This window comes from Chiloscyllium plagiosum, chromosome 15 (genome assembly GCF_004010195.1).
Source record: "Chiloscyllium plagiosum isolate BGI_BamShark_2017 chromosome 15, ASM401019v2, whole genome shotgun sequence".
Classification (NCBI taxonomy): Eukaryota; Metazoa; Chordata; class Chondrichthyes; order Orectolobiformes; family Hemiscylliidae; genus Chiloscyllium; species Chiloscyllium plagiosum.
In genome coordinates this window covers 29,703,184-29,722,992 of record NC_057724.1, presented here as the reverse complement: position 1 = coordinate 29,722,992, position 19,809 = coordinate 29,703,184, and the positions used below count along the sequence as shown (strand labels likewise).

Genomic DNA, 19,809 nt, shown 5'->3' with positions numbered 1-19,809 from the left:
GGAAAAGCGCAGCAGGTCGGTTGGAGGGTTCCTAGGCGGAAGATGAGGCGTTCTTCCTCCAACCGTCGTTTTGTTGTGGTCTGACGATGGAGGAGTCCAAAGATCTTGACCAAAACCCTGACAGAGTCATGATCAAGTCAGAAACCCAAACAATTAAATTGCATACCTAGCCATTGCTCTTTCCCAGAGCAAAATAATTATTGTCCTGCTTTCAGGTTTCCCAGGAATTAGGGTGACCATTACAAGGCAGTCATTCTAGGCAAAAGTGAGGACTGCTGGTGCTGGAGATCAGAGGCTATATTAGAGTGGTGCTGGAAAAGCACAGCAGGTCCGGAAGTATCTGAGGAGCAGGAAAATTCCTGATGAAGGGCTTTTGACCAAAACGTCGATTTTCCTGCTCCTCAGATGCTGCCTGACCTGCTGTGCTTTCGCAGCACCACTCAAATCAAGACAGTCATTCTGTCAAAAGGTGTCTTTCTATTTACAGGGACCACCTGTGTGGTCTTCACGGAATCATCACCATTGGATTTCTGAGGCTACAGCAACAACAGAAATAGCCACCCTGACCAGGCCCCATTTCTCACTTCTCAGAAGGTCCTGCTGAAGGACTGCAACTCCACAAGAACAGGAGTGAGAGGCTTACCCCTGCAACCAAGAAGATATGGTTTAAGAAGACAGCAATGGGAAGGTGGTCCCCTTAAGTCTGTAGGCAGTACAGAAAAAAGGTCTACAACCTAAGCATAGTGTTACAGCTGATTTGCATAATATTTTCACATGACAGGCCTTACACTTTGACCTACCCAGCATTTTTCTGCCCAGGACTCAAGTTAACAGAATTTGCAACTTAACTCATTTACCTTTCTGCAATCATCTCATATTCCCATTTAAAAAGCTTACATTCACGTTCATCTTCAGCCTATTGCCATTTTCTACCCATGCCTCAGTTACCCTTCACAGTTGGTAGCTTTTCCTTCTCTTCACACTCCTTGCAACCTTGCAGTAATCTTCAGAACATCACACAGTCACAGGTGATGCCACAATCGTACAATAGATGCGAAAAACAAAATTAAGGCATATTACCATGGGTATCCACATGATAGGCATAAAATATTAGATCTTCCTCTGTTAGCCATGAAAGAATCACTGAGTCATAGAGTTGTACAGCATGTAAACTTCAGTCCAACTCATCCAGATACCCTAAATAAATCTAGTCCCAATTGCCAGTATTTGGCCCATATCTCTCTAAACTCTTATTCATATATGCATTCAGATTCCTTTTAAATGTTGTAATTGACTCATCCAATGAGATGAAAATGTGTTGCTGGAAAAGTGCAGCAGGTCAGGCAGCATCCAAGGAACAGGAGAATCGACGTTTCGGGCATAAGCCCTTCTTCAGGAATCCAATTTTACTTGATCTGAATTAGTTTATGGACACCAAGTGCAAGGGCCTCTGAAACAACTCAAGGAGATGTTTTCAGACCAGAAGGAGGAGGATTCCATGTTAGACTATGTATCAGAGTTCCAAGAGAGACTCTCTTGTGAAGTGGACCAAGAACAATGGAATATCTCCCAAACAGCAATAAATTAAAAAAACACAGACATACTTGCTCAGGCTGGAAATGTCCAGCAAGTACATGCCATGTTAGTGCTCTAACTAACACACGGTGAACCCATAAAGCCCTTCACAGAGTAACCAAGAAAAAAGAAAGAAAGCAGACAGGACCTTCAGCAAGAGGACCTGACTGAAACAGAGTTTCAGATATAGAGAGATTGGACAGACGGATGTGGTTTTCGTAGAGCAGAGGAGGAGATTGCGAGGGGACATATTTAGATATATAAAATTATAGTGGCATTGGTAGGTTATACATGAAGAAACATTTAGCCTCAATGGAGGAATCAATGACTGGGGCTATAGATTGAACACTAGGGGTGGAAAGTTTAGAGAAAATTTAAGGAAAATCTTTTTCACCCAAAGGTGTTAGAACTCGGAACTCATTTCCTATAAGGGTGGTAGAAAGAGAAACCATAGGTAATAGGGCTATAAGATATAGGAACAGAATTAGGCTATTCAGCCCATCAAGTCTGTTCCACCATTTGATCATGGCTGACACCTGTCTCAACCCCATTCTCCTGCCTTTCCCTGAAACCTTTGATCTCCTTCCTAATTAAGGACCCATCTATCTCTATCTCAAATACACTGAAATGATTTGACATCTACTACCTTCTGCAGCAATAAATTCCACAGATTCACCACACTCTGGCTGAAGAAATTAAAACAAAACGGTATTAAAAATGGCAGTGAGATAGCAGGGCTATATGCAGGCTCTTCAGCCTGGGGCTCATTTGCTCCCTTTCGTTTTTCTCTTTTCACTTCTACTTTACTTCTTTTTACTTTTGGTGTTTTTTCTTTACTTTTTTCTTTTCTTTAAAGCCTTTTGTGGTGGAGTAATTGGCAGCAGCAAGAATGGGTTTTACGCGGAATGGTGGCTCGTCCAGCGTTTAGAGGCAGCAGCAAGGACATCCTCCTGGCATTTGGGGCTGGTGGCAACAACAAAACTCCTTCAGTAATTGAAGGCAACAGTAGCAGAGGACTTTTCAAGACGGCAGCGCTGGCAAGGCAACATCTCAGAGGAGGGTGGCTGCAGCAGGACTCTTGACGAGGTTGCTGCTATAGCCTGACTTGGTAGTGGACCCAGGGACCTCTGGCTGCAGTAGGCCCAGCGCAGGGGCTTCTGGTGCCATCAAGGCAGCAGCAGAGCGAGGGATTCCTGGTTGCGGTATCAATGCATGAGACCTGACATTGGTGGTGTCAGTGACATGGGCCCAGTGGCTAAGAGATGGCGCCTAAAAAGTAGCAACTCCTACATCTGGCATTGACGGCAATGAGGTGGTGGAGGAGGGGCGGCAGCAGCACTGATGTCGTTAGTGAGCCAGCGCAGGACACATGGTGGAGGCAGCGGAATGGAGATAGACTCTCTATCAGTACTTATTCAGTTCCTCCACCATTTCTTTTCCCCATTACTACTTCTCCAAACTCATTTTCCATTGTCCAATGTCCACTCTTGCAGTTGCTGGAACTCCCTGGTTGTGCTCATACCCAAATCAGACAAATCCACAAGGCTCTGTATTGATGACCAAAAGATCATTGCCCAAAGCAGACTGCTACCAGATACCCTGACTGGAAGTTTGGAGAGGTAGGATAGATCGAGCTACTTATATTACCAAGATAGATGTACGCAAGGAGTACTGCCAGGTTCCCTTGACTGTCTACACAAATGAAATCGCCACCGCATAATTTCAGCAGGTTATACCAGTGTCAAGTCCTGCCATTCAAACTCGAAGGTTAATGAACCAGTGACCTGACAGTGACCAAATTATCTAATTGTTCAGTAAACATCTTAATAGAGTGAAAGCTGGGAAATATACTTGCAGCAATGAGAAGCCCTGTACTGGAAAATGCAGCTAGCTGACCTAGTGGTCAATCCTTCAAAAGAGTAAATTTGTTAAGGTCCAAGTGCAAGGACTTGTTTCCAAGTATATTTGTATATAAGGACTTTGATCCTGGATACAAGTATCCAGGACTGGCAGTTGGTCAAGAAAAGGCTACAAAAGGTAGGAACTGCAGCACATTTCCCTATTTACACAAAAGTTGGAAATTTATGAGGTTCTTGGGAATGTGCACATTTTACCAGAAGCTCATTCCAAACCTTCAGTTCAGTATTTGCATCACTGACAAACCTACTACTGGAGAAAGCCAAAATGTATTTGAAAAGATGATGGTCATTTTAACAAATGGGCCTGTGTTTGTAGCTCCAAATTTTAATAGTTCTCAGATACTTTGAGATATATGTCTGATATGGATACAAGGAGACCACAGTTAATATTGACCATAAACATTGACTTTTGCAGAAACGTCAAGACCCCAGAATGCCAGATTATTCCATTGGAGCTTCTTTGTTCCACCAGCTAGCTGAAAATCACCCTCACTATTGGAACTCAAATATAATTGCAGACACCATGTCCAGAACTTAAAAGTGGAAGTGCCGGTGTTGGACTGGAGTGAACAAAGTTAAAAAATCACACAACACCAGGTATTAGACGGTTGGACTATAACCTGGTGTTGTATGATTTTTTTTAAACTTTGTCCAGAACTTAAAGTGACCTGGCTAAAACTGAAAGGATGACGTTGACTGAGGCTAAAAGAATGAAAATGTGTTGTTATTTTATGTATTTAATTCTTCTTTAACCTCTCTGATGAGAAAGGCCCATGAAATATCATACCTACAGATGTGAAGGGAACAGCAAACAACAGCTCTTCAAAGAGGGGGAAAGAAGCAAGTCAAAATACACTGGACTGTAATCTCTCATGACTACAAAGACATTGAGTGCCCTGGTAAACAACATGCCACTCACTACAGATTATGCCCCATACTGCAGATATATTTTGTGTGTTTTCCCTTTGAAGACTGCACAATGATATGGTTAAAAAGCCAGTTTCACCTCTACTGGAGGGGGCTAGTGAGACTGAACATTTCATGTGTTCCAGTCTGGGTTTGACTCATTAGCATGCTGTGAAGGCCCTAGTCAAAGAATTATCCCTAACTCACCCCTGTATTGAAGGTAAAGGAAGACCCTGTGCAACACTCAGAGAGCGAATCAGACAAAAGCAAACAGGACAAAGAACTCTATGTCACTCAGAATACTGGAGTTCAATCATGGTCAAAAGGAAACAGAACTACAGAATCGCAACCAATCTGCAAAACTAAGGATTGTGAAAAGCAAAATGTTCAGCTACCAACATCAGTGATGCTAGAAACATCCACTGCAACAGCAGCAAGATTTAACTATCTGCTCTTCACAAACAATTGACAGATTGGTCTATATAACCTTGTTTTAAAAAAAAACTTTTACCTTTTTTGGACTCACCTATTATTTCTAATCAGTGTTTGCATGTGTTGTGATGGTGCTTGATCTCATGCAGCAATTAATAAACTCACTCCTTTCGTTAATTCAAGAAAGCCTGCTTAAATTGGCTCCTTTTGGGTCTGGGAACAACCAAGGGAGTGGGTGAATAAAGGGGAGCCAGGTCACACCTCCTCGCCCAAGACATCATCATTGTAGGGTTTCCGGTCTGCAACCAGAATGAATTGGGGAACCTTATCCAATGATGCTGCCTTTGGCTATGAAGCTGCTTGCTCTTACCACTTGGAGATTGAAGGTGGAGCTGCAGAAGCTGCATCCTTCCCCTCCATACCATAGCAAAGGCTGGCAGGAGGTTAGTGCCCCTTAAAGTGAATGAGGTGCTGACAGGTGAAGAGCCTTCTGAGAAAGTAGCAATCACTTGTCAAAGCAGTGAAAACATTCTCTGAGGGCAGAAGTGTTTTCAACAGCACTTTCTCCATGGCCATGACTGGAGCTCTTCAGTCTAACTGATCAAAGTCTTTCCAGGTCTTCACTATTTCTGATATTGCAATAGTGTGTGGCAAGTTGGCCTTGAATCCATGACATCTGGCCCAGAGATATGGACATTACCACTGTGACATAACAGCCTTCTTCCTAGTTTTCCTTTTTTTAAAAAAAAAATCTTCAGTTTTTCAGTTTCATTGAAGAAGCTCTCCCAGCTGTGCACTCACCTCATTGAGCCCAGGGAGGTGCAGACAGAGCCATGTGCTAATGGGAAAGAAGAAATTCAGAGATAATTGTCTCTTATCACCTTTTAAATCAGTTCAGTTATTTTCCCACCAGCTTAGGTTCCATAGTGGACTCACAACCTATCCTGAAGAAAGCTGTAATTGACCTAATGTCAATTTCCAGGACTTTCACACCTTGTGCACTCACAGAAACACCCCCACCTGCCCCTGGTGTCAATTTCTGTTTGTTAATACTATTGTGAATTGCTTTGGGATATTATACCATGTTAAATATGCCAAGTAAGTGCAAGTTTTCATAAACTGGAGCGAAATAAACTCCATTCCCTACATCCCTAATTCCATGTCTATTCTTAAAAGAAAAATAGTCCTTTCCTAATTGTATTAAAGTTGGCTGCAGTCCAACATATTCTGCTGTTAAAATACCAAATCAGCAATAACTTTCTGGAAGGGTGTAGAAAACACAACAGGGTTTTGAAGTTACTAACATCTGCTCCTCTCAACATAAATGTCCACAGAGTCTTCAATGAAATCCCCTGGAGGAGTCCAGGCAAAGTTCAGAATGACCAGAAATGTTTCTCAGGGATTACAGATGGAAATTAATGGGGAAGGAAGTATCATTTATTCTTATACTGTACCTGCTTTATGTTGAAAAACGTTTATAAAAATATTGGTGCGTCAGATTGTTTAAATTAAAAATGTCATGAGGAACATGACTAAACAGACTGTAAGGGAGCTGATCCAGAGTTGCTGAATGTTTGCTTTTGCTGGATACTCAATGGCTAACTCACATGGGAAAACTTCAATTCTATACTAGGTTTTCAGCCTCCAGGAAAATAACACACTGGGATTTTCACTTTCCTCCAAATTACTCTATTGGCATAGGTTAGCCTACATCTGCCTCACACAATTTTCCTGATTTTAATGCAAGCTAGCTTGTGAATTTGTGCTATTTTGTTGATACTTTCTATCAGCCGATATGAAGGTCTTAGTTTTCCTTTGCAATACTGCCCCAGATGTGTGGTCAGAACTACTGCTGCTTCCTTGCTTCTGACATAAAATTATTTTTGCTTTAAGATTAAAAGGTAAGAACCTGAAAACAGAGAGAGGAGCAGAAACATTTTAAAAAGAGAGTTGTGAGACTGTGTTACTGGAGTTACTGATGAAAGCAGAGACTAAGAATACACTTAAGAATAGGATTTCAGAATGGGAGAGATTTCTGACTGAAGGGAAGAGGGATGAAGGCATATGAGAACTGTGTAGCCACGTGGGATTAAGACAGCTGCTTGTGTGTCAGATTAGCATTAGTATGGACTAGTTGGGTTGAAAAGCCTGTTTCCCATTGTAACTTCCATGTTGTTCTATGAATATATCTCCTTTCTACTGATGTATGATTCTCCATTGATAGAGGGAGCTGATATCACCAAGTTCCATCGATTGTTTTGCCCTTTGAGCTTCGTTGAGTCCTGTCATTTAGAAGAATACGCAGCCTTCTGATATTTGTACTTTTCATAGACAAGCAAGGTAATGAACTCAGCTAAGCAAAGGAACAAAACTTTAGTGGCATGCCCTGCGGTTGAGCAACCAGCTAAGAGTTGCAGCACAAACCTCCTAATGCTGTCTGAAAGAAGCCAGAGGCAAAAACAATTAAGCGCAGTCATCACTGTGATGGCCGTGGCAATGTAATGAGCATAGCAGATATGTTGCAAAGGTTATTTTTGAGCAAACTGTGAAAGGATACTATACAGTGTTGTGCTATATTTTATGTGCTGACAAAACTCAATGATATCTTAGCAAAGTGTAGTAATTCATCTTTTTCTCACATCAACAATGGTCTATGACGTTGAAGCCCTTAGCACCTGTAATATATATTCTCAGCATATGGAAGAAGCTTCATTGAGAGTATGTGCTGAAATAATTCCATGTAATGTCTGATTGTCCAAGTTAAAACAGTGATAGTAATATTGTACACATTTTAGGAAGGATACCAAAGCTTTGGAGGAATTGAACAGGATGTTTACTACAATGGTACCAGAGATGGGTGATGAGACTGGAGAAATTTGGATTGTTGTCACTCGAACAATTGAAGTGGGCATTTAATGGAGGTGTTCAACATCATAAAGGATGTTAACAGAATCGATGAAGAAAAGATATTTCTACTGACAAAGGAGTGAGGCAGTGAGGACAAAAAAATTATGGTAATTGCCAAGAAAAAAAAGGGTCAAAAGTAAGATGCAGAGAAATGTTTTTCTGCAAGAAAATTATTATTATTTGGAATGCATGGATTTAAAAGAGAATTGAAGGCAAGAAAATCACAGGACTATGGTGATAAAGCAGGACAGTCAGACTAAATGGATCCCTATTTCTAAAGCACAAACTGGATGGCCTTCTTATATAAAAGAACTTTCTATGATTCTGCAATACAAAATCTACCACATTTGTCTTTAAGGAGTAATGTAATATTGCTCCCTAAAGTGTCTTAATTCTTGAATATTGGAATGCTAACATCCTGTTTGAACAGCATCTGAAAGCATGTTTGTCCTGTATGTACAAACATATTGAGTCTATTAATGTATTTCTGGACTCAATCAGCAAAGAGGAAAGGACCACAAAGAGCTGTCAATGGGCAGAAACACATGCTGGCAGTTTAGTATGCTAGGCTGAGAAGTAGAACTGTTGACGAGATATTATCAGCAGCAGCCAATTAAGCAGCTGCCAACAAAACCACAGTAATTGTCAAAAGGGTCAGAGGTAAGAATGCTTGAATCTAGTTAAGGATTGCAGCCTGTCTGTCTGAGCTGCTGACCCAATCAGACGGCTCGCAGCTCAGAAGCTTCAGAGTGTTCCCAATTGTGATAGCCAATTCTACGGCTGCAATGGGAAAGAGACTTTGTCTCCATGTTGATTTGTACCTTGAAGGACTGGAAATAAATCTTTTTAATGAGCTGGGCTTCCAATTCCAGTGAACAGAAAGATGAGCCATCCTGTGGACCTCTATGGATTATCAACATCCAGAAAGGAAATGACAATAATCCTCAACCTGCTGTCCTTGCTGCTTTGAGGCCTTCTATCAGGGGAAATATCTAACACTGACAAAATGCCAGCTTTTACCAAAGCTTTTACCAAAGCTAACCTACCTAAACTGCTCTTCCCTGGACACTATTGTGTAGTTTTTAACATAGCCAATCCTCTTAACCTACACAGCTCTGGATTGTAGCGGAAACCCATGCAGACACGGAAAGAACATGCAAACTCCACACACCCAGTCGCATAAAGCTAGAACTGAACCAAGATCCTGGTGCTTTGAGGCAGTAGTGCTAACAACTGAGCAACTGTGTCACCTTTGTTTGTTTTGTCTTGGGCCTCTGTAGGCAAGATCATGTTACCACTTACATACAAATCAGTCATTGAACCCATCTAGATACAGAAAACTCCATATGCCAATAGGTTAAAATTCAAAAGTCCAAACTCAAAGATAAATAACGTTAAAAATGTATACATGTTTATATAAATCACACACCTTCCATCTAAGTCAATGATAATGTCACAATCACATGGTGATGGAGAACTCTGCAGAGTAGAACAGCTTAGACATCATTCTTTGCTAAAATTTGAGATAATCTAAATAAATAATTATTTTAAAATGTTCTAAGACTCTAGTCATATCTCTTCCTTAAAATAGTGGATCCCAACAATCCTCTGAAGTTCCACATGAGAAGAACAGAATTTTGAGAATAATTAAGATTAATGATGTTATTATAGATGTACCAACATTGGAACAGAGTAATTTTTTGTAATGAGTTCAGTTTGTGTTCATCTTGAAAACAGATCAACCTCACGCCATTTAACATATTTCAAAATTTTGGTGGATAGTGAGATGGCATTTTCTTGAAGCTGAAAGCCAAGAATCTGCACAAACAGCATTTATTTTTAACACTTGAGCTTACTTGTTCAATGTTCCATGCTTAAAAGTTGGATAGCATGTGCATATGCATAACTTCACCATTTTTTAATTGGAATATATGGACCAATATCTTCTAATTTCTAAATTCTCCACATAGAAAGTAAACTTTAAAATAAGAACTATTGCAACAATCGGTCCCTGAACGAAGTTGCACAACATGTGGTTCCAGGCAAGATACCCCATACCTTTACACTCTTGAATGAGGAGGGATATATTGGCTACTCTTCTTTATTCACTCAATCTCTTTATTTTAAATTTAATTTTAAAAGGATTGCTGCCCTGTGGATACATCTTACTCCCAGATGCAACTGAACTTACTTTTTACAAGATGCCAATTTAACTAGGCTCCCTTGAATTAATAAAAAGAGAAAATTTATTAATCACTAAATGTGAGAAGAAATAGAAGTACAACTCTCATACACAGAGTAGAAATAACATGCAAGTCCAAAAGGACAAACATCTAAAGGAAAGGAATAATCCTCTGAATTATTCATGAAGCATGGATAGTTGAACATTGCAGCTATTGCAGTGGATGTTTCCAGCAGCACTGACGTTGGCAGTTAGCAGTCAGTGTTGAGATTGTCGACTTTGTAGGTTGATTAAGATTCTTTTCTCCTGATTCTTATTAGAAGTGACTGACTGGCAGCACTGAAAGAGAGAGGTCTTATGTTGTCCTATTTCTTTTGTCTGGCTCATTTGTCTTCAGCATTCAGTCAGAGAGCATTTTTCCTTTTCCTTTACCTACATTGCAGGAGTATAGAATAGTGGTTCTCAAAGCTGTGACCTTCACAACACAGAAGTCCATCCACTAGAATGCCAGGCCACTCAGACAGGGTGAAAGTGAGGACTGCAGATGTTGGAGATCAGAGTCAAGATTTGAATGGTGCTGGAAAAGCACAGCAGGTTAGGCAGCATCTGAGGAGCAGGAAAATCGATGTTACGGGCAAAAGCCCTTCATCAGGAAACTTCAGGACTTTGCCCGAAACGTCAATTTTCCTGCTCCTCAGATGCTGCCTGACCTGCTGTGCTTTTCCAGCACCACTCTAACCCAGGCCACTCAGACACACAGACCAATATTACAGTTAATTTTTAGTTCCTTTTCTGTATATTCCTGGAAGGCCAAAACACCAAAATTTTGTAAGAGGTGGCTCTTGGTTGAGAGGGGTAGATAGACAACCTTCTTTTGTTGTCCCTTCCTGGTTTGTTTCTTTCTCTGTTTCAAATATCCCTGACACTCTACATGTGTGACATTCCAAAGGTCCATTCAGACCTTTGCAGACAGCAACTTGACATCAATGATTTTATTTTTAGCCGTGGCAGACTTCTTCAAAAAAACATATTTTAAAAGTTAAAAAATAATAATTTCTGTGGTACTTGGGGGCTCTAGTCAGGTAATGGACCTGTGCCTAACTTGACCTTAATCGTCTAAATGTGCATCATTAATTTCTATTTTTGACAACATAATTTAGATTAGATTAGATTACTTACAGTGTGGGAACAGGCCCTTCGGCCCAACAAGTCCACACCGATCCGCTGAAGCGCAACCCACCCATACCCCTACATTTACCCCTTTACCTAACACTATGGGCAATTTAGCATGGCTAATTCACCTGTCTTGCACATCTTTAGACTGTGGGAGGAAACCAGAGCACCCGGTGGAAACCCACGCAGACACGGGGAGAATGTGCAAACTCCACACAGTCAGTCGCCTGAGTCGCAAATTGAACCCGGGTCTCTGGCGCTGTGAGGCAGCAGTGCTAACCACTGTGCCACCGTGCCGCCCGGTTAGTAAACCCGGTTAGTAAATTCAGATAAATTGTTCCGAAATTTAGGTCAATAATAAATCTACCACTGTAAAGCACTGCCAATGTTTTCTTAAAATCTACAATTCATGCCAAGAAAATCAGTGACAACCAGAGAACATGGAGAATTTGGGGTTTGTTGATATCACCTTCATGTCATATTTGCTAACTCAATTTCAGGGACTTGTTGACAAGTTCTCAATCCTGATGGCTGGCTAAAAAACCTCACTTTTTTGTGAAACTCAGAAAATTAGTCATTAAAACAAATGGTAATCAATAAATGAACTCACAGCTAATTTGTCAATATGACAGCTGTGTTTCAGTAAAGGTCATAGTGCGAGCAGAAAAAGGCACAGACACAATGAGTAAAGCAATATATTGATGCCTGTAACATTGTAATTTCTATTAGCTCTGTGCATAGGTTGTTCACCCATTCCTCAGTGGAAACTTATAACTAAATGTGCTCACAGCAGAGAGAAGGTTAATAGATATCTCTTAGACTTTCACTTTGGCAGAACAAACCATTGAAAGTGCTCCCACATTTCCCACTGCTCAGTCATTTTTCAATACCCTATTATACCTTGTGAGCTTTATGCCATGTATCATAATTGGGAAGATGCTAATGGCAACCAGAAGCTTCTCATCCTGGGATGATAGCAGACAGACCTGGTCCCGAGAGGCTGCAAAAGAAGCACGCACAGGAAAACAGACAGAGGAGAGCGGAATAGAATCCTGCTTATTCAGAAAAGACAACTCAGTCTGAGGTCAACATGGGACTGAGCAAAGGGATGATGCATGCCCTTTCCAGTGAAGTGGAAGGCCAGCATTCCAGACTTTCTCATGGATTCTGACATATTTCTGTTATTATGTCATGTAGCGACTACTATCTTTACAGACACTACAATGCGAGTGTTACAAATCAAACTTCAGAAGACTGAAAGTTAATTAAATTTCTAAATATTTTTACCGCATTAAGTCAAAGGTGATATGAACATTTGGCATCGTAGATGGCATTTAAGAAATAAATTCATACTTTGAGAAGTTTCTATTCTATATCAGACCCTTCGTCAGGCATAAATATAAAGTTCTCTTCACTCAGCTGTTCCAGCTACAGTCAATGCTTTTTCCAGTTTGATCCTCACCTGCAGTGACTGATTCATCTCAAATACATTCATATGGGCATTTCACAGCCCAGGGTACTGTGATGGTTCATTATGTGCATAGTGTGATAGTGGTTATTAACAGAGCACTTAATCATTCCAGGCTTTACAACGGAGACTAATCTGCTCAATACTATGTCCAAATTTATGCATTTTTCAGCAAACTCACCTCTTAACAATCAGAAGTGACGACAAGTTTTTTTTTAAAACAAGTTTCTTCCCTATTCTCAAACCATTACAGCCAATTATTGCTTACCTGTCATTGCCTAATTTGTAATTATAGAACTTTACCAGACCAGGAATCAAAACTAACAATGTCCTGGTTAATATAACTTAGTATGCCACAAGCTGAGATGCACTTAGTTTTAACTCAGTGGGGAGTTCCATTTCTGCACAATCTTTTTTTTTAACACAGGATATAACGTCAACTGGACAGGATAGTACTTCTGTTGTCTCCAGGTTTTAGGACACTTGAGCAACCTTGTGATGATGTCATGAAGCTGTTCTCCACTGTGCATAATTTGCACACTGTGAACTGAGTTAGTTAGGTTAGCTTGAGATAAGAAGGAAACAAAGAGGAAGTATGTGAAGTTCGCCAACTTAAACTGAGTTAGGAATAGACTTTAAATAATATAGCAGTGAGATTAGAGCAGCATTCCCAAACTAGTTCACATTGTAATCCCATCTTGAGGCTTGAAAACTGTTGCAACAGCTTGGTGACTGGTGGAAGAGGGGAGAAGATCTACATGCTAAGGATAAGGGGGTTGGCCTTTGACTCCTTAGAGGTTGTGACCTCAATATTTCAGTTCACAGCACCACTTGGTTCGAGCTTGGCATACCTCACATTACCATGTACTGTAAAATAATGCTTAGTTTTAATATGAAATAAACATTTTTCTCAGAAAGCCTAAGCCTGTAAACAATTCTTAACCTTGCCTTCTCCTTGATCAGTCTGTTACAAACATAAACTCCTTGGTATTGGGATAAAATGACATGACAAAAGATTTTTTAAAATCTGAACAGAGCTGACCATGAGTCTCACAGCCTGAGGGCAAGTGATGTTTCTTGATCATCTTCATCGAGACTTTTTCCCATGTGATCAGAATCCCATGACTCCTAAATAAGGGGTAAACCTCTTCACTGTCTCCATTAGAAAACGGAGACATTCTCAAACATTCCATAATCCTCTGGATCCATCATGCTTTATAGGTCATCCAGCCTTATCTGCTGACGTAAACTACCTATGTCTTTTCAGGTTGACATACCTGAGCTGGGGAGTGAAAGTTAGAAAACAAGGAACATAGACAGTGATATTGAAGAGTTAGACAAAGGGATGGGATCTTGATCCAAAGGCTCTTGCTACCATCACAATCATAATCTATCAGAAAAAAAACTCCATCTCCTTTCCTCTTCCTGACCTTCTACTGCTACTTCCTTACTGCAAAGTCTGTTGCAGGTTTATGTAACATTGTGTGTATGCCAAATGGGCCATCAATTGCAGCTTGACTACTCCAGGCTTGCACATATCTGGACTGTCTGAAGCCAAGCTGAAGTAGCAGGAACATACTCTGAGGTGGGAGCGAAACTTTTTAAAAATTATTTCATTGAGTAGTCACGAGGCTATTATTGGTTACCCATCCCAAGAGAAGGTGACATCAAGCAGAATGCTGTCAAGGGAGAGGAAGGTATGTGCTGTGATAAGCAACATTATTTTTGGGGTTCATTCCTGCTTCTCATGCCTCCACAAAAATAATTCTGGACTTATCTGTCTAAAATCTGTTCTTTTTATCAACTGACTTTTATTGAGTGAAGCATTCAAGTGTGTTTTGCAAATATTGTACGTTGCCTCATTTAATGAGGCAACCACCTGTTTCAGTCATGCATTTGACCTATTTGCAATGAACTTCTGAATCTAGGCTGTTAAATGAACAATAGGAAGAACAGCAGTCAGAATACTAATCTTTGATACATGCTATTCTTCTTACATCTTCACCCGCTCTGATATCACTCCTCACACATCAGGTGCTTTCCAACAAAACTGTGTCAAGCTCATCCAGACTGACTATTTAAAGATTAAGTACTAATTTTTCAAAACATTGTCAAAAGTGTTTCAGAAGGCTAGTCACTTCTGCTGAAAAAGCTACAATTAGGATTTACCACAATTCATTTAAACTGTCAATCTTCAAAAACTTCAAGGAAATCGAGCAAGTGAAATCATCATCTCTTTATAGCTGCCGTTTGCAAGAGGTTAAATCATACAGGTAATCCCGAATGTTATTCCTCACAATCTGTCCAATTATTTTACAAAACCAAAAGAACTGTGGATGCTGGAAATCTGAAACAAGGAACAGAAATTGCTGGAGAAATTCAGCAGGTCTGACAGTATCTGTGGAGAGAAATCAGAGTTAATATTTTGGGTCCAGCAACCCTTCTTCAGAACAGGTCCTGAGCAAGGGTGACTGGACATGAAACGTTAACTCTGATTTCTTCCCACACATGTTGCCAGACCTGCTGAGATTTCCTAGCAATTTCTGTTTTTGTGTCCAATCATTTTACCTAGCATTAACATCAACTCATGGGCTTGTAATTGGCTATGCTTATTTTGTCAATTTCCTATAATGAAAATTCTTATTTTATTTCTCATGTTCTGAAGCCTCCAATGTAGCTTTGCCTCCCTCACAATGACAGTCACAAACCTCAGCCTTTATCGCTATTAGTTCCTGAGGATAAAAAAATTATGTTTATTATAGTGTATGGTACGACAGAAAGCAAGATAAAAATCAGATGATATGAGTTGCATGAAGGTTGACACGGCTAGGGGTAAAGTTAAAACATCTGCACATTTCAGTACACAGCTGTCAACAAGTTCAATCACTGTGAAACAGCAATCATCAAAACAAATAGAGCATTGAACTCTGTGGGCAAAGTAGATGTGCACAAATTGTATGGTTCTCACAGCTTAAATACGATTTTCAACTCTAGACTCTAAAGGCATAAAATCTTGAGGGAAGGGTGGATTAGGATTAATTTCTCATGGTAGAAGACTGGAATAAGAGGAATAAAAGAACTGGAGAAACTTCAATCTTGAAAAGGCAACTGAGAGCTAATTTTATTGAAGTGCAGAAAACAGGCACTAGCAGAGAAAAGATAAATATGACACCACTTCAAGTAAACTTTGGACATGCAGCCAAGGGAATACAACTTTAAACTAATGAAGCAAATTTAGGACTGGTCTCAGGAAGTATTTCTTCACACAAAGAATGGATTTATATATTGGAAAGTGAAAGCAATACCTGAAATCACTTAAGAAACAGCTGGATGTTCTGATAGGGTGACTTCTGGATAGATGAAGAGGGAGTTCTAAAGTTGACAGATACACTTAAATATAGGGAAGACTGATTGTTGAGCTGGAATTTCTCCTTCTGTCAAATGCACAGCAGTTGGTTTTGGATTAGAATCCTCTGAAAACATTAAATGTTAAAGTGAAAGCCCATGGGATCAAAGAGGAAGTTGTCAACTGGACAATGAATTGACTGAATGATAGGAAACAGAGAGTAGTTATCATTGGTAAGAGTTCTAATTGAACAGCTGTCACCAGTACAGTTCCCTAGGGATCAGTCCTTAGACCCCTGCTGTTCATAATATTTATTAATAACCTTGATGGAAGTTCTGGTAAATAGAATTTCAAAGTTTGTGAATGTCACATAATTGTGTGGTACAGTATGATGTTGTAAAAAAAGAGATATATTTCAAAGAGATCTACAGATACTGGACAGATGGAGCTTAAAGAGACTGTTGACTGTAGATTTATATAAATTAGAAATATTTAAAGGAAGAGATCAGTTTCAAAACAAGACCAGTTTACTGAAATGAAGTTTGAATTCTCTTAACAAAAAGAGACACAACAGATCTTAATGAGATTAAACTGCCACAAATTGGGACTTTGTATTCTATTTTTTTGTGTATCTTTAGTAAAAGTATATGAAATTGAAAAATTAGATGCAGTCATTGTTATCTCGAAGAGAAGCTCATTGTTTCTGTAGGCAAGAAGACTGTAGTCAGGTTGTCTGGGTCCAAGTCATGCAGCCTTTGAATTCAAGTTAAATCAAATTATCAGATTTGTAAGATAACTGGCTATTTTATGTTAACTCCAACTAATGTTAAATCAGATGAACACTTGTCATTTCAACTACCACAAGGTTTCAAAAGTAAGCAAACCTTCCAGCAGGCTAGAGTTCAGATCTTATAACCGGTTTCCCTGCTCAACCTGCCCCATCAGATTCAATGGTAGCTTGGAGTGGTTAACCCAATGTGCCACTAAAGATCCTGGCAATTTCTCTCCCAGATCTCTTCAATGATGCAGTAGAGTATGCTCAGTGCAGCTTATTAGGCGCAGGTACCCCTTGCATTATTGAACAGTGGGAGAACAGAAACTTGCTTTGTTAGCTGAAGGCCCCAACTAAATGCAAAACTCTAAGGTCAGCTGGGGTAAGTGCTATGCTTTCTTGCAAGTAAAGGTCCTATACCGTCGAGAAAAGTGCATAATATGACCTTAGGTGGGAGTCTAAGCACCACTGTTAAACTTGTCAATTAATATTTTCCACTTAAAGCACTGATTTGAGACTCATTGAATATTATTTTCTCTGCTGCTGGTCACTAGGCCTTCAGCCATTAAGCTTTGGAATTCACCCCCACAGCTGGCCTCAAACCTTTCCATTTAGCCCTGCTCCCTTAAAAAGACCGCTTAAAATCTATCTTTTTTAATCAAGTATTTGGTTATGTGTCTCAATGTCTCCTTGGCACAGCATCATGGTTTCTCTGATTACATACCTGTGAAATGTTTGAGAGGTCTTATTATGGCAAAGGTGTTATTTGAATGTAAGTTATTGTTGTTAAGTAATGTACTGGTGCTAACTAGGAGAAGTTGAAAGCACAGAGGTAGTGCCCCAATAGTGTACCCAAAAGGGTTGAACAGCCCCATGTGTCATTACAAGAGTTCAGCTCCAAACTGATCTGTTTGATAAATTTGTATCAGTCGAAGCATCTGAACAGAAATTACCTAAATATCGTTTTGATCAACTTTTAAGCCTAAGTTTACATAACCATTGCAAACAGTAATCATACCAAGTTGAATATATTGTGCTCAACAGCTTAACTCAATACCTTCAGATGAGTTGGGAGTTAGGCTGAAGTTGTGTAAAAATAAAACTGACCCAGGACCCAATCCTACTTTGAATCCACTCGCTTCTGAATTTCTAGAAGGAGGTTGAGTTATCAATGACCAATATAATCATGGAAGAAAGTTGCATGTCTTCATTGTTAACTCATGCCACTGGATTTCCCAGGCCTTGGAAAACCCAAAAGATGAAAAGAGACAAGAAGGGCTGAATCAATGAGATAACTGGTATTGTACCACTGTTTGTGGGCAGGAAGAGAAGGACTGAATCTTCCAGGCACAAACTACCCAACAACTACTACCATCTCCAACCTCCCAATCTGTCTGCTCCAGTGACTCGACTGTCCACATTACTTTTGGACTCCCTGCCTGCCATTGGACTCCACCCCACTCAAACCAGGTTTGGTCTCTACTCATGTTCGAGATCTGCACAGTGATTCAAACTCCCACCCATTTAACAATGTCTTCCATAGGCCCCATCTCCCACCTCGCCATGCCTATCCACTCTCTTTGGCATCCCCATCTGACAGTTACAGGCTGCATGATATTCAAGAGAACCTCTTCTTCAGGGTTTCTTTCTCAATCCTGAAACAGCCGCTCCCAACCCCCTACCCTGGACAATGTGCATCTGAGCTAAAGTCTAGTTACTATATCACTTCTGAAGAAACAATTATAAATAATATCTGTTCTATTTTGCCTTTTTACTTTTTCTCTCATCCTTTAAAATAGTTTTCAAACAAACAATTGGTATACAATCCATTTTTGATGTCCTTAATGAATATTAATTCCTGCTGCTTCATATTAAGATTTGGCCTTCAGTAAATAAGGTTTAGCTCCATTCCTTTAACCCTCTTCCTTCCCCCTCCCCTCCTTCCAGTTCCCTATTGACCACTGACAAACCATATGGAGAGATTGAACATAGGATAGACACTAATCACTTTCAGCTGGAGAAATATTTCTTCCTGGAAGCAAAGATGAGTGGGTGAGGGTTTGTCCAAACTGAACTTGTCATGTTTCATCCATCTAGAGCTAGTGACGCCAAGAATACATATTATTCGAGAAAATTAGCATCCCAGTTTTAGCCGGTGATACTGATTTCCAGAGTTGAGAGTTAACAGGAAAAAATAGCACATCTCATTTTGATTTCAAAAGAAAGTCTATTTACGCAAAGAAATCAAAACCAGAATCCCAGTGACATGCAGGCTTTTCTAAAGTTAAATACCAGGACCACTAACATTGTCAAAACAATTACACCAACATTAAATTCAATCGCATGCTCAACTCCATGGCAATTTCTCAATGCTATAAAATATTCTTCAAGTAATATAAAACTTGTCTCTTTCAATTCTTTAGTGACACCAGTGTCATGGCCACGGATCATAATTCTGAATCACCTAATAACATATCGAACCTTAATTACAATGTGTGTTTTTTTAAAAGTTAAAGCCAAAGTTGACTGGACATTTAGTGGCTGCCTAAAAAGAGACACTCTGGAATATCACACCTACAAGTGTCAATGAAGATGCTTCAAAAGGAGAAAACGCATTACAAGTTGATTTGTAATCTCCTGGGGATAACTCAGTTTGCAAACATGATGGCAAAAGGCAAAAGACCGCAGTCTGGGTGAAAGACATTTGCATTTTCTTCCTTTGAAAATACACAAGAACAGGGGTCACAGGGGTCAAAGCCAATATGTGTGTCAGTGGCCTAACATTCTATTGCATGGATAGGTGTAAGATGAACGTCAAAGCTTTTAGTTATATAATCACGATGTGGAGGTGCTGATGTTGGACTGGGGTGGACAAAGTTCAAAATCACACAACACCAGGTTATAGTCCAACTGGTTTATTTGGAAGCACGAGCTTTTGGACCGCTGCTCCTTCATCAGGTAGCTGTGGAACAGGATCAGAAGACACAATTTATAGCAAAAGATTAGTGTCATGCAACTGAAATGATATATTGAACAAACCTAGATTGCTGTTAAGTCTTTCATCTTTCAGAATGGGTTGCAGGTTATGGTTCATTAATTTGTAAATCCAAGAACTTCTTTTAAGTCACA

At 39.9% G+C, this 19,809-nt stretch overlaps 1 long non-coding RNA gene across 1 annotated transcript in view; it reads right to left on the bottom strand.

Moving 5' to 3' along the window:
- The window catches only part of LOC122557490, a 120,400-nt gene extending 104,414 nt beyond the window's left edge, over positions 1-15,986 (bottom strand). The window contains exon 1 of the long non-coding RNA XR_006313853.1: positions 15,868-15,986. This is a non-coding gene — a long non-coding RNA (uncharacterized LOC122557490). The remainder of the gene's footprint in view (positions 1-15,867) is intronic.
- Between the last annotated feature and the right edge of the window lie 3,823 nt (positions 15,987-19,809).